At 47.5% G+C, this 16134-nt stretch overlaps 1 long non-coding RNA gene across 1 annotated transcript; it reads right to left on the reverse strand.

The window, feature by feature from the left end:
- Window positions 1–7331: 7331 nt before the first annotated feature.
- LOC100911827 (uncharacterized) lies at window positions 7332–15342 on the reverse strand. The gene is given in 6 exon segments (NR_110710.3): window positions 7332–7626; window positions 7709–7867; window positions 8216–8412; window positions 8764–9159; window positions 14799–15143; window positions 15283–15342. It is a non-coding gene; the product is annotated as an uncharacterized LOC100911827 (long non-coding RNA).
- Window positions 15343–16134: the final 792 nt, after the last annotated feature.

A 16134-nucleotide genomic window follows, 5' to 3' on the forward strand; every position in this document is an offset into this window, starting at 1 on the left:
AGTTCTGAGGAGCAGAGCTCTACGTATGTGGTGGGATGGAAGTTAAGAAAAGGAAACGCCAGCCCACAGCTCTTTCCTCTTTCTCTTTTATTCCACGATCCAGTTCACTGGGATGGTGCCAATACTGTTCACTTTCCTCTTTAGTTAATCTTCTCTGAAACAGCCTCAGACACGTGCAAAGGCTGTCTCAGGATAAACATCAGAGTGAGAGGCAGTCACAGTTGCTGGGCACAGGGAGATGAGAAGAAGCTGTCCTTTCTAGGAGAGGCTCCTGGAGGAGGCAGTTCTGGAGAGGAGAAGGGCATTGTTCTGTTCTGTTCCGTTCTGTTCTGTCCTGTTCTGTCCTGTTCTGTCCTATTCTTTTGTATATGGCTGTTTGACCTGCGTGCTGCTTGTGTGCCCGGTGCCCAAAAAGGTCAGGGGAGGGTGTCTGATCCTCTGGAACTGGAGCTACAGGTGATGTGAGTCATCATGTGGGTGCTGGGATTGAACTCAGGTTCTCTGATGAAGACACATGGAGACCGGAAGACATAGAACAGTCATAGGATAAATAAATACAGAGAATTAAGTTTTGTTTTGGTGTTGTTTTGTTTTTGTTGGCGATGCTATCTTTTACTTTTTTTTTTTTTTTGTTGCTTTGTTTTGTTTTGAGACAGAGTCTCATCAGGAAGCCTGGCTATCTTAGGTGTAGAGCACACTGGCTTCAGACTCACGGAGATCCACCTGCCTCTGCCTCCGGAGTGCAGGGATTAAAGGACCACACCCTCATACTCAGCATTCATCATTATCATTTTAAAATGAAGGGAACCGGGCTGGAGAGGTGGCTCAGCGGTGACTGCTCTTCCAGAGGTCCTGAGTTCAAATCCCAGCAACCACATACATGGTAGCTCACAGCCATCTGTAATGAGATCTGATGCCCGCTTCTGGTGTGTCTGAAGACAGCTACAATGTATTCATATAGAATAAATGAATAAATAAATCTTTAAAATGAAGGGAACTGTGGCACCGGGAGACAAACACTTTCCCAGGCTTACACAGCTAGAGAGCAGGAATCTGCTTCAAGCCCAAGTGAACTTCAGCTAGCCTTCGGTGTTCTGTGTTTTGTAGAGGGCCAAGCGAGAGAGCACTGCCCGTGGGCCTCAGCTGTTAAGTGGCCAGGGTGGTCTCCTAAGGAGCCAGTGCTCTTCTCCTATGCTGCTTTGGTCTCCTTCCCCTCTTCCTCTCTCCTGAGTCATAAACTTCTGTGCTTACTTCCCTTCTTCTGGCCCACCGGCTAAGTGGAGCTGGTCCTCTACCCTGGCTCTTGGTGGGGCAAAAGTCCCACCGATTTAGGATGGCCATCTGAGGGGATCTAGACAGCAACTTCTTCACTCCCCAGCCTGAGGTAGATGAGCACACTGAGCACTTGGAGGGAGAAGGAGGCAGGTGGGGTAAGGGAAACAGAGGACTGATCATCCGGAGAAAAACCCCACAGGGAATTGAAGGGAGAAACAGACCTGGAAGAGATTGCCCATGAAGTGTGAGTCTGACTTCTAAGACCTAGAATTCAACCTGCCTGAGTTACTGGCCCTTTAAAAACACACCATGCCCACGTCAGGCATGGGAGCAAGTGCCTTTAATCCTAGCACTGGAGGACAGAGGCAGGGGAATCTCTGTGAGTTTGGAGTCAGCCTGGTCTGCAAAATGAGTTCCAGGATAGCCAGGGCTGACTGTTTCAAAACAAACAAACAAAAGCCAAAAAAGAACAATGGACCCCACTCTGGGCATGGTTGCTCGGCCCTGTAATGGAGAAGTTGAGGCAGGAGAATCTTTGCAAGTTTGAAACTGCTGAGGTCAGGAAAAGACAACAACAACAAAGTGTGCTCACCTGTACTTACAGCACTAGGGAAGCTTGGCCGACTCACTGCAAATTCAAGACCAGCCTGAACTCAAACAAACCAAATAAACAGAACCTTTGGGCCACAGTATCTCTGCAGAGACCAGACAGTAGTGACATTTAAAGCTTTCCAGCTGATTCCAATGTCTAGCCACGTTAAAGCCACAGACTGTGGAAAAGGACTTTGGAATCTGTCCCTGGTGACACATAAGCCTATAATTAATTGTAATGGAGAGTCTGAGGCAGAAGGATCAAGAGGAGGGCTAGCTTGGGCTACCTAGTGAGTTTAATCCTAGCCTGGACTAAGTAGGTAGCCCCGTGGGGAGGACTCTGGGTCGATATAAAAAGAAAACTCTAAGGCCCTCCTTTGTCCATTGCTAGTTGAGTGATCTTGGCCGACGCATCAGACCTCACTGAGCCTCAGTTTCCTTATCTTTATAAAATAGCGATCTCAACTTTACCTGCTGCGTTATACAAATCAATAAGCTCAGGTAGACGGTTGGATGTGATATATATGGTTAATTATATAATTCTACTATTTTTTAAACTGGGATCCTGTGTGGAAATGTGATAGAATTAAATAATAAAAGGGGGCTGGGACGTAGCTGTGTTGGCAGAGTATTTCCTCGAGGGCATCTGAGGCCCTGGGTTCTGTCCCAGGCCCTGCATAAACTAGGTGTGGTGATAACGCCTGTGGTCCCAGGATTCAGGGGGTTGAGCCTGGAGAATCAGAAGTTCAAGGTCATCCTCAGCTATGCATTAAGTTCAAGTCGAGTTGAGACCTTGTCTAATGTTCTAGTGTGTGTGTGTGTGTGTGTGTGTGTGTGTGTGTCTGTCTGTCTGTCTGTCTGTCTGTCTGTCTGGAAGAGATAGAAACTAAGCACACATCAGGAAGGCAGGTGTACTTGTGTGTGTACACAAACCACAAGGAGTTGTTGGGTTTAAAAGGAGAGCTGTGGGTTATTTAGTTATAGGCTTTTATGATTTTGGCTTTCAGAATATTCCATTCAAATATGGAAAGATGAACTAGGGAGTGTGGCATGTGTGTATATACGTGTGTGTGTGTGTGTGTGTGTGTAAATGATTGCGAAAGTGCAGCATCATTTGAGTGTGCCTGTCAGCATATCAGAAACGTCATCTATAACCTTCACTGTTTGCAGTTTAATCTCCCTTGCCTCCCCTCGGGCCCTGTTCTGACATTTTAAACCCCATAAATGACAGTAGTGCTCTAAGCCATTTTGAAAAAAGCCAAGCATTTGGAACACACACACACACACACACACACACACACACACACACACACACCTAAATTCCCCTTTTCCAGAACACATGCTCACTCTCAACATCATGAGTGGAATCACACGCATGCTCACAAGTCTGTACTGGCCAATTTACAAGAAGTTGAAATTCCTGCTACTGGCCTAGAAATGTGTGTAAGTGTGACAGCAGGACACAAGTGCACAGAAGCACGGGGGTGTGTCTGGTGTCGGTGCAGGAACTCCAGAGGACTCACAGCATCAGGACACACTTCTGTTCTCACCTCCAGTCCTAACCTTAGCTCCTTAGCCTTGAGAGAAAGGGGAAGACTCAGGGGTCCTTGAAAGGCTGCTGGAGTTTGTAGCATGTGGAAGAGCAGCGTGTTTTTTAATGTTCTTAAGCACTAAGCCATCTCTCTAGACCAGGGACTAATTTAAAAAATATTTTTATCATGAGTTGGGTGTGGTGGCATATGCTTTTAATACTAACACTCAGGAGGCAGAAGTGGGTAAATCTCTGAGTTTGAAGACAGCTTGGATAGTGAGTTCTAGGACAGTGGGGGCTATGTAGAGAGACTCTGTCTCAAAAAAATTTTTGATTGCACATCTTCATTTATGGGGGTGGCATGTGTGCCATCTGCACATGTGGATGTCAGAGGACAACTCATGAGAGCTGGTTTGCTCCTTTAAAGGGAGAGCCCTGTCCAGCTCATGTCTTATGAACCAACCCTTGGGCTTGGTACAGATTCTATAACATAGCAAAGGCGGGTAAATGTTTGTTAAATGAAGTATAAATGAGCCCTGTAGTAAGTGGTGAAGGGTGTGTGTGTGTGTGTGTGTGTGTGTGTGTGTGTGTGTACGTGTGCACGCATGCATGCATATGTGTGCATACATGTATGTGTGTCTGTGTGCCTATGTGCATTCATACATACTCCTGTGTGTGTGCATGGCCTGTGTGTACACACATGTGTGCCTGTGCGCATGCATGAGTATGTGCATGCATGCATGTGTGTGTGTCTGTGTGTGTGTGCCTGTATGTGCTTGCATGCATATGTGTGCATGCATGTATGTGTGTCTGTGTGCCTATGTACACTCATGCATGCTCACATGTGTGTGTCTGTGTGCGTGCATGCATGCATGTATGCCTGTGTACACACATGTGTGCCTATGCACATGCATGAGTATGTGCATGCATTCATGTGTGAGCATGTATGTGTGTGTCTGTGTGTATGCGTGTGTGCCTGTGTGTGCATGCATGCATATGTGTGTGTGCATACATGTATATGTGTCTGTCGGTGTGCCTGTGTACATTCATGCATGCTCATGTGTATGTGTGTGTGTGTGTGTGTGTGTGTACAGATGAGGGTGGATGGGAGATTGCCTGGTTAATAACAGTTTCTAGAAGAGGTCTCATCTGAGCTGGTGCTGAAAGAGAGCCCTTATCACAACTGGTATCCACTTATTCCAGAGTAAGTGACTGATTTTTGTTTGTTTCTTTTCCTTCTTTCCTTCCTTCCTTCCTTCCTTCCTTCCTTCCTTCCTTCCTTCTTTCCTTCCTTACTTTCCTCCTCCTTCTCCTCCTCCTCCTCCTGCTTCTTCTTTTTGTCTTGGACTCTGACTTTCCAATAAGATCTTACCACTCAAAAACAAGATACCCTCAAATAAAGCAGAAAATGGCAGGCATGGCGATTTAGGACTACCTTTGTGTAGCCCTGTTAAAATATCTGGATCATCAATGCCCACAGCATTTTCCAGAGCTGGCCCCTCTTTCTCCACACCAGCGCCATGTACCAAAGAGAAGAGCAACTCTGGGAAGCTCTGCTTGATTCTGAGGGGCTCCGTGGCCTCTTCCTCACAAAGCTGGCTCCTGCAGCTCTCCCTTCTACTACATCCAGTCATCCTGCACTTTAAGGAACTTGTTTCCAAGGCAACCAATTAGTGTCAGGAAGTGAGGGCCGTGACGTCAGAAGAGGGTGGGGGTAGGGTGAAAAACTCCATCCCCCAGCTCCCTGGCTCTGCTCAGCACCCGTAGCCTTGCACGGAAAGCTCCAGAGCAAGAAGAGAGCCAGGCCTTTGCCCTTCAGAGAAGCGTGGCTCCCAGAAGAGTCCAGGAGCAAGCCCTGCGGCAGAGATCTGACTCCACAGGCAGGGTCTCTACCAGCTTTTCATTCTAAAGGGCTGACAAGGCTGTGTCTCCAGAAGACAGAGAGGAGAACAGTAACAGGACCACTGACAACTTTTTAATTTAATACTTGTAAAAATCTATCATTATTCTGAGGAAAGGGGCATGTACCATAGTGCTCCGTGGAGCTCAGAGGACCACCTCACGGAGTCTGCTCCCTCTATTCTACCTTTATGGGGCTCTGGACATCAAACTGAGGGCACTGGGCAATCGCTTTTACCTGCTGAACTATCTGACTGGCCTGTCATTTCGGGGCTCTGCAGACAAGGCAGAGGAGGAAAGCATGGCCCTCAGGCTTTCCTTGTGAACCCATTCTTTTACCTTCACCGCAGGGATGGGCTTTGGTCTATATGAGGAAAGTGCATGCTTAGGAAGCCAACCAGGAACACACCCACAGAGTGTGAAAGGAAAATCCACCGAGTATAGTCCATTGGCTCTTTCTTGGTTGGGTTGGGGGTGTGACTCAGTGAGCAGAGTGCTTGCTTTGCTTGGCTTCAGTTTCCAGGACTGCATAAAACTGCATAAAACTGCATAAAGCTGCGTGTGGTAACTCACTTGCATCCCAGGACTCAGGAGGTAGAAGCAAGAAGATAGGAAATCAACGTTATCCTTGGCTACATAGCAATTTCAAGGCCAGCCTGGGCTACACGAAGCCTTCCTTAAATTAAAAACCAAACTAAACTAAAAATGAGATGTGTGCAGCAGAAGAACTGCAGCAGTTTGAACCTGCGAATCCTTGAGATCATGGCTGTCTTCCTGAATAGCAAGTTTGACAATTGGAAAGGTTATTCTGATAAAGAGATAAAGTGTCAAATAGAAAGGACCTTGTCCTTAGGGTAAAGCAAGAAGGCTGGGCATTTATCTATATGCTGACCCCTGTTGTACCAGCTGAGTGGGGCCAGCTGTGACGATGATGACAATCGCAATGTCAGCCTTCATGACCGAAGGCCGCAGCTGCATCCCCGGGAACTATATTTTACACACTTTCATCCTGTGGTGGCCCCATTTAACACACAGGCTAGGAACCGCTCTCAGGTTGGATGTGAAGGCTGACTGAAATGGAGCATTCTGTGCAAGAATTCTACTCTGCCGTGCAGAGGTAAAACTGGGAAGAAGGGGCTGGAGAGATGTCTCAGCATTTAAGAGCACTGGCTGCTCTCTCAGAGGATCTGGGTTTAATTCCCAGCAACCACATGGAGGCCCACAGCCATCTGTAACTCCAGGCCTCTAGCTTACCCCACACCCCAACCCTGCTGAGCTCCAGGAGACCCCCTGCCCCACTGGAAAGTGGAGACTGTGACCTTCATGCCTCTCAAGCCAGGCACAACTCTCACTGCTCTGGGTCCCAGAGAAGCCTTCCTGACAGATGTGCGGATTGAGTAAAGAAAAGGAGGATTTGAGGGGATTATGCTGTCTGCTCCAGGCATGGTCCCTGATCCCCCAAGGAAAGACTCAGAGAGTCTTTCTGGGCCTTCTGGAAAGAACCAGAGTGGTGATCAGGGGCCTTGCAGTGATCTTGTCCCTGGCCAACCCCAGGAATGGCCAGTTGCTTCAGAAAGGCCTTGATAGTAAGGCCATGGCTGAGGAGTCAACAGAGGTGAGGGAGTGGACAGAAAGCCAAGTACCAGGGAGGGACTGGACCATCTGTGTCTCCCAGGACCAGCCAGTCCATGGCAAAGATCTAGGGAAGAAGCCTTAGTCTGGCTTCTTCAGAAGGCTGCTGGTTCAGGGCCATCTAGATCCTACTAAGAATTGAAGAAGTCTCTGCTGAATATAGGGTTGGGGAGACTTAAGCAGATATGAAGAGAAAGTGGAGGAAAGGGATTCCACTCCAGAAACACAGGAGGCCACCGCAGAGGAACCCAATGAAAGGCTCTGCTGGAGACACCTAAGAGGGTATACCAGCTCCTGCCTAGAGGGACAAGGGCTTTCTTTTTTCATTCCCGGTGGGGGGGCAAGGTGGGAGTGAGTGACCCCAGCACCGGGTCAGGAGAGCCTAGTCCCAGAAGGATTTTTTTTTTTTTTTTTTTTTTTGCTTTATTTTGGTTTTAGCTCTGCCGTCCTGCTTCTCCCCACAGACACATCCCTTCATGACCTTTGTGACATCTCTGTTAGGTCTCTCGGCTTTGGCTTCCAGAGAAAGCCAGGCAGGGGCGGGGTGGGCTGGAGGCCCGGAGGGAGCGAGGCCTGCAAGAGGCCGAGCCAGTCGCGGAGTCTGCAAGGTGCAAAGCAATCAGCGGAGCCGCTGGTGAGCAGGGTCACTCAGTAGTGTGCACATCAGGGTGAAATCCTTTCAGCTCTTCGCCAAACCCCTAGTGAAAGACAATCAGGCTCGCTGTCACCGAGCTAATTCTGTCTATATAAAAGCAGTAATGAAATTCACGGCAGGATTACCCTCTCCATCCAATGGGCCAGCGTCGTGGTGACATATCTCTCTTATTGCCCGAATGTAACACACCATCTAATTTACGTCGTGTAGCGAGCAGGAATGAAATGTTCATAAAGAATTGCTGCATCTCGTCACCTTAACTGCGGCCCGGGGCTCTGAGGCATCTGTCAGGGAGAGGAGCAGTTGCAGGAGGAGGGAGGGCGGGCGGGGCTCAGGGAGCTGCCGCCAGGGGCAGAGGCTTCTGTGGGGCGGTTGTTTCTTAATAGGGTGAAGTGGAGGCAGAGGGAGACCGGGGCTAGAATGAGGGGAAGGTCGGGAGGAGAAAGGAGGGGTGCAGGAGCTTTGGGGAGATGAGGATAAATAGAGCCAGAATGGAGTGGCCTGTGGGGAGTGCTTGGAAGTCTGTGTAGGTCTGAGAGGTCAGAGAGGGAGAGGACGAGCGTTTGGATTTGGGTGAGTTGGGAAATGAATGTGTGTGCCTGAATAACAAGGGGTTGCTGGGGGGAAGTGACCTGCTCAGCCCCCCAGGTTCAGCAGGGCTTCTGTTCATTTTTTTTTTCATCCTCTGGAAATGGAAATCCACTCATGTCTGAAGGCTGAATGCACCAGGCACGGAGAAGGAAGACCTTGAACAGGTAGATTCTCAGAGCAAGTTTTACAAATCCAGGAGTCAGCCCCGCAGTTGTGGAGCACACCTTTAACCCCAGCCCTGGGGAGGCAGACATGGATACCTGAGTTCTAGGCCAGCCGAATCTACAGAGCAAGTTTCAGGATGGCTAGGGCTACACAGGAAAACCTGTCTTGAAAAACAAACAAATGAAACAACAACAAAAACAGACCCAAGAGCCAGTTACGAGCCTCCCTCATCTCCACATGCAATTGCAGGTCCCAGACCACCAGCCAACCTTCTCAGCTCACTGTAGAAGAGAGGGCTCAACATTCTATTCTTGCACCCCACCCACCCCAAGGTGGCCATCTGTTGTCTGGAGAACTCAGTGCCACCAAGTCTCTGAACTTAAAAGCACTGTCTTCTTGCTCTTGAGAGAAGACCAGAATTTACCTCTGCAGCTTTTTTCCCTGGATGCTCGTGGTTACAAAGTATCTTCCAGTCATGTCCCTCTTTCCTTGAGGTCTAAATGTGCCGAGCTGGAAGCAGCCACTAGGAAAGACTTCCCCTAGCAATGGCAACAGTACCAGCCTGGTCTTCACTCTGCCTCCTACTGCAGCCGTCTGCAGACACCTTAGGAAAACCTTGTGATTACTCACACTTGGCCAGCTCCCTATCTGTCTTAGTTACTTTTCTGTTGCTGTGATAAAACACCATGACCAAGGCAACTTAGAGAAAAAAAGAGTTTCATTGAGTCTGTAGTTCCAGAGGATTAAGAGTCCACCATGATGGGAGGCTGGGCAGCAAGCAGCAGGCACAGTTCAGGAGCCCAATGCTGAGAGTTACGACCTTTACCACAAGCACAAGACAGGAAGAGCAGGAATTAGCAATGGTGCAAGGTCTAGCTCCAGTGACACAGTTTTTCCAACATTGCCACACCCCCTAAACCTCCCCAAACAATGCCATAAATAATATACACATACATAAATGTGTGTATATGTATGTGCTTTCTTAGCATAATTTGCTTCCTTTGTCTCTTTGACCATAGCCTCTATTCCTCCACCATCTCTATACGCTTCATGAAGGCAGGGACCCAGTCTGTTTCACTCAATGCTATATTCCCCAGCACCTGGCATAGTGTCCCAGAGGCACTGCAGGTGATGGGTACATCTGTGGACTAAAGCAACATGAGGCCTACGTAACCACCACAGTACTGGAATCCCTGTTCCTCCCTTCATCCATTTAATGAATGACTAATTTTTTTTAAATTAAGGGTATCTGGGTGGGGGTGGGAGTGTTGCACAGTGCAGGTGCCCACCGAGGCCAGAAAAGGACATCAGGTTCCCTAAACCTGGAGTTATAGGTGGTTATGAGATGTGGGTGCTGAACCCAAGTTTTGATCCTCTGCAAGAGCAACATATACCCTTAACCAATGAGCCATTGCCCTCAGTCCACACAGCCTTTTCAGTGGCAGTGTCAAACATACTATGGCCATCATGCTAAACATGTAAAGACATGACAGAAGGTCTCACAGCAGGGGGGGGAGAGATTCCATTGTTGAACCTATACCGTCTTATGCCAGAGAAGAGTCACATGCTTACCCATTGCTAATGTCACCTCTAAAAACTGGTGATCCTCTGGGAGATTACAAAATTCCCCAAGATGTAGATTAGCTACCTTTTGAGGGAAATATCAGCAAAGAAAGACAGTGTTATAATGCTATAAATGAGGGCTAGAGATGGCTCAGAGGTTAAGAGCACTGGCTACTTTTTCACAGGACCTGGGTTCAATTCCCAGCACTCACACAGCAGGTTACAACTGTCTGTAACTACAGTTCCAGGGATCTGACCACCTTACTCAGACATACACGCACGCAAAACACCGATGCACATAAAACAAATAAATAAATTTTTTAAAGTTGCAATTGAAACATTCAAGCATTTATTGAGCGTCAGCTGTGTGCACAACTGTAATATGTTGTGTAATATGTAATATGTAATATTCTTACCTGAGAGATGGAAGAATTGAACGTAGCTGAGCTGACTTACACATCGTACCCCAAGATACACACCTAGCGTACGATAGCTGTTCACTAAGTATCTGTTGAGTGAATGAATGGATGGTGTCTTAGTTAGGGATTCCATTGCTGTGAACAGACACCATGAGCAAGGCAAGCCTCATCAAGGACAACATTACACTGGGGCTAGCTTACGGTTTCAGAGGTTCAGTCCATTATCATCAGTAGGAATGTGGTAGCACCCAAGCAGGCACTGGAGGAGCTGACAGTCCTACATCTTATTTCAAAGGCAAACGGAAGACTGTCTCCCCAGCAGCTAGGAGGAAAGTCTCAAAGCCCAATCCTTCACAGTGGCACACTTCCTCCAAACAAAAGCCACAACTCCTAATAGTATCCCTTCCTGGGCCAGGCACATTCAAACCACCACATACGGGAAATGAATTCATAGAAAATGACAGGATTCAACCCTAGGCATCCTGGCTCCAAAACTCCTGGTTTTTCTACTATATTTCAAATAAATTAGTTTGGAATCCTTGGGATCAGAATTAGAAAAAAATACCTAATGTTGGGCTCTGAATCTGTATATCTACTGCTCCAGAACTTCTCAGACAGACACGAGGCATCTAAGGTATCAGGCCTGCCTCAGACATGATTAAGTCTGGAGAACTAAGACCAAACCTTAAGCCCCCATGCAAAACAATCTTGAAGGTGAGCCCTTTCTCATCCTACTGCATCCTTCTCCCTCCAACAACCCAGGCTTGGATAAGATGATGAAGAGGTCTACAAAAGTTGGGCTCTGTTGTGCACACCTTTAATTCCAGCCCTTGGAAGACAGAGAGAGGTGGATCTCTGTGAGTTTAAGGCTGGGCTTGTCTACATAGTGAATTCTAGGACAGACAGACAGGGCTATGTGGAGAGATCCTGTCTCAAATAAAACAACAACAATAAAAAAAGAGGCCTATAGAAGATTGCAATGTGGGAGCAGCTCTTGAAAAAATTCCTCGGTGAGATATCTGGACTTCCCTCAGTAGTTCAGATGTCTTTAAGTACCAGGTGACAGGCTGGAGAGATGGTTCAGTGGTTAAGAGCACTGGCTGCTCTTCCAGAGGTCCTGAGTTCAAATCCCAGCAATTACATGGTGGCTCACAACCATCTGTAATGGGATCCGGTACCCTCTTCTGATGTGTCTGAAGACAGCTACGGTGTACTCACATACATAAAATAAATAAATCTTTTTTTTAAAAAAGTACCAGGTGATATACAGGTATGCATGTTCATGTTGTGTGTACTCATATGTTCATGTACATATTTATACACGCAAGGAAGTTCATCCTTTCCTTTTTTAGTTTTTTTTTAAATATTCATTGGTGTCTTGCTTGCCTGTTTGTCTGTTTGAAGGTGTTGAACCCACTGAAACTGGAGTTACAGACAGTTGTGAGCTGCCATGTGGGTGCTGGGAATTGAACCCAGGTCTTTTGGGAGAGCAGCCAGTGCTCCTACCCTCTAAGCCATCTTCAGCCCTAGCTCATCCTTGCTTTAGGTCTCTCCTAGTTCAGTGGTATCTCCACTGGAGTTGCAGTACCCAAGTCTGAACCTTGAACCTTGCTCCCTGAAGACATCTACGGAGTCACTCCTCTGTAGCTTCCTTTCCTACTCACTTCTATCTTCCGCACCTGGAAACTGTGCCGGTCCTTCCAGCTAAGGCTCACAGCAGACACAGTGGGATTATAGGAGTTGGGCTCCCTCTCATTCCGAGGATATCTCTGCTATCTACATTGTTTCTTTAGAGAACAAACATGTAGATGGACCACCAAGGAGATAACCTCTCTAGTCTTGTTCACCATTAACATTATCCTTCATCCTCCCTACCCGCAGGGCTGTCAGTAGAAGCACCCACGTCCACTGTTGCCAGGGGGCTGTATGAGGCTTGGTGCCTTCACAAGCATCTCTGGGGTTTGAGAGCACCCTGCTATGACCACCCACATCTCACAGGCCCCTGGAAGACAGCATGTATTTGTATTTTTTGAAGTCTCCATAAAAAACGCGCCTCAGGAATCTCAGCACTGCTTCCCCAACCTTGTAGAGCTTTGCTGGTGAGGAGGTCAGGATATTGCCTAGGCTGTTCTTGAATTTGTGATGCTCCCGGCTCTGCCTACTAAATGCTGAGAGTACAGCGCATATTGCTACCATGTCTGGATCAAATACTAATTTGTTGTTGTTGTTGTTGGTGGTGGTGGTGGTGGTGGTAATTTTTGGAGGGTTGGCCATAGAGGGAGACAGGGTTTCTCTGTGTAACCCTAGTTGTCTTGGAACTCACTCTGTAGCCCAGACTGACCCTGACCCTGGGGATCCACCTGGTTCTGCCTCCCAGATATTGGGATTTAAAAATGTGAGCCACCATCACCAGGCTTAAATACTAATTCTTTAAAGATTTATTTATTTTATGTATACGAGTACACTGTTGCTGTCCTCAGACACACCAGAAGAGGGCATCAGATACCGTTAAAAATGGTCGTGAGCAGCCATGTGGTTGCTGGGAATTGAACTCAGGACCTCTGGAAGAGCAGTCAGTGCTCTTAACTGCTGAGCCATCTCTCCAGTCCTCAAATATTAATTTTGCAATAGTATTCTATTTTTAAATAGAATCTCCTATACGGTAGGCTGGCTTTACACTCCTTCTATAACTGAGGATAACCTTGAACTCTGATCTTCCTGCTCCCACCTCCTCAGTGCTACGGTTACAGGCATGTGCCTACACATCTGGCTTATGCAGTGTTGAGGGTGGAATTCTTCATACGTGCAGGGTAATAAGGAACCCCTTTACTGACAGCGAGCGAGTGCTACATCCACTGGTTCAGAGCCTTTCTGTTTGTTAGTTCATTTGAGACACAGTTTCACTATTTCCCAAAGTGGCTTTAAATTCGCCATGCAGCCCAGGCTGAAAACTTTAAACTTGGGAGGCACAAATTGCTTCCTAAACCCGTCCCCTGCAGCTAACATCTTTTCTCCTAGGCAGGATGGAGGTCACATCCTGTGGCCAGTGATTGCCAGGGCAGTGTACCTTCGGTTATAATCTTCCCTCTCTTCCCTCTCTTCCCTCTCTTCCTTGGTCTCCAGTAGTCTCCCCTCCCAGCACTTGGTGCTGAAGCTGTACTAACATAGTAAAGTAGACCACTTTGGGTGAGGGCATGATCTCACTCTAGCTGAGTGGCTACCAAACATACCATAAGCAGGAGCCAGGGAGAGAGAGAGAATTTAGACAACAGTTGCAAAGAAAACAAGAATCTCTCGATAATATCTGTTCTAAAAGAAGCAGGAGGCATCCGTTTCGGGGTCTGTGGAAACCGATGGGCCTGTGGCTAGAAGTTTAAGCATAAGTTTTATTTGATCGTCTCTGGACAGGTGAGAGGGGAAGGGAAGATTATATGAAACAAATCGACTAGAAGTTGTTGGCGATGGATTAAGAATTGGTATACAATGCTGCCAATGTGTTCGTTTGATTTCCACATTTCTCTACCCCCCCTTTATTCCCACCTTGCTTCCCCCATCACGCAGCCAGACACAAATGATACCTTGATGGCTATTTCAGCTGCAACCCTATACATTCAGAGAAGCCGGAGCTCCCAGCTGCCAGCCAATTCTGATCCCCTAATCCCTAAGGGACCAGCTGGTCAGAATTCTCAAGGATGACAGACCTCCAGTGCACATGTGACTTCTGATGCCAACACTGTAATCAAGGTGAGACCACTTAACTTCTTTGCATATAAAACCTTAGCCCCAGCCTGCCCACCTCCCCCTGACACACTCACACCACCCTAGATGGGAGTAACTCCAAATTTTTAAGGAAGTATTCTAAAACCGTGCCTTTCCGTTTCCAACTAGAATGACCGGAATAGACTTCACAGTGTGGGTGGTCCAGGCAGCCTCATTGTTGGCTTGGACAGCTGTTGAACCATCGGTCACCAGGACAAAGCAAAGATGGCCCAGTGCCCTTCAAGCCTGCTGCTGACTGTGGAGCCCATTACAATAATGGGGAAGTTAATTGCTAGCCTCATGCTTGTCTGAGGGTTTCGTGAGTACCCCCAGGTACTGTGTGGCCTAAACCTTTATCAGTTGAAAACTATGACCAGCATGCACTTGCCTGGAGTTTGGTAGGATAGTCAGGGGTCATCTATGACATAGATAAGGCTGAAAGGATCCTCAGGATAGAGGATAATTGATAATTGAAGAAATAGAGATAAATCCCTACTAAGTATGGGTCAATGCCCTTATTTTCCAGCGCTTCCCGGAGCCAGGACTTCGATTTGGTGGTCATTGCCTGCTCAGTGACACTAAATTCTCCAGTAGTCTGCAGGGATGTGTAATTATGCCTTCGTTAGTGATTGTTCACTAAGTAAACCCTTGGTGTAGTTACCATGTAAGTCAACGGTATTTACAGGATATTTTTTCTGCCTGTAACTCAAAGCCTTACCGAAACAAATTGGAATTGCCTTCTGGAGGCCGTTGTTATAAATTACAGACCCAACATCTGTCCACATCTGCAATGTCTAGACAGCCTGTCTCAGCTACAAGAGAGGAGAGAGATGAACGAACAGAAAGCACGAGAGGCTGAGGAGTAGCAGAGGAAAACCTCAGGCTCACAGAGATTTTTCTCTTTTGAGGTTCACTGCATGCATGTTGCTCTCTTTCTGACGTGGACCCGAGCCCTCAGCGGCCCCAGGCTGAGGTCTGCAAATGCCCATCACTTGGAGGTGCAATGGACAACGTAGCTCTTCTGTTCGGACGTTCTCAGCCTAGATGTGCTTTTTGGTGGGGCCTAAAAATGTCAGATGAAATGCAGAGACTGAGAGGAATCAGGAAAGGAGACTCCTGCTTTTCCAAAGTTCTCCAGCTCCTCTCTCCACCCTCCGTCTCCTGACCTGGCTCTCGAGGAGGGGAGGCATCCATTCGCCTACCTTTCTGGTGGTCCCTCTCCTGCGTCCACGATAAGGAGCCTGCCCGTCAGCTGAGTGATTGTCTTTTTTTACAGTTCCTAGCACAAACCTTCTCATTTATATGTAAAGCAGCCATTAGTCATAGCTCCGTTCCCACACACTGCCTGATGTACAATCACATTCCGAAGCGGATGAATCTTTCCACACAGCTGCTCTGCTATGAATAATCCGTCTCCAGGCCCATAAATCAGAAAAAAATCATGCACCTCGTTCGCCTGATCCTTACACAAAGTCATATATTTTACATGAGGACGAGCTAAATATTCATGAGTCTTAAAGTCTTTTTTCATAGGCACTTGTTGGGGTTGTTTTCCATTGTTGGTGGGGGGGCAGCACCAAGGTTGTATCTACTTAAGGGAACAAGGGGAGAGGAAGAGGAGGAGGAGATGACATCCCCCACCTCCGTCTCGTGTGTGTGTGTGTGTGTGTGTGTGTGTGTGTGTGTGTGTGTGTGTGTTGTGTATTTGAGAGGAAAAAGAAGTGTGAGAGAGATATTGATTCCAGCTATCTCTTGTTCCAGGAGTCGTGTGGGATGAAAGATGGTCATGTGGGGTCTTAGAAATATGATAAAATACCTGAGCTTACCTGAGCTCCTGACTTCCTCTTGGTTGGGGTGACTGCTGCTTCCCTGATCTTCAAGGTCATTTTATGAACCTTTGCCTTCTTACCTGTGGAGCCATAAATTCGACCTTTTGCTACGGACAGAGGATGCGGAATTTGGGATGGGAGGGTAGCAGGGGTGGGGGTGAGGGGTGGGGGGAGAGAGATCAGCAGATGTAAAATAATCCACTCGGATGTTAGTGCAGCCTACTT

Source organism: Rattus norvegicus, chromosome 1 (genome assembly GCF_021556685.1).
Source record: "Rattus norvegicus strain SHRSP/BbbUtx chromosome 1, alternate assembly SHRSP_T2T, whole genome shotgun sequence".
NCBI classification, from domain to species: Eukaryota; Metazoa; Chordata; class Mammalia; order Rodentia; family Muridae; genus Rattus; species Rattus norvegicus.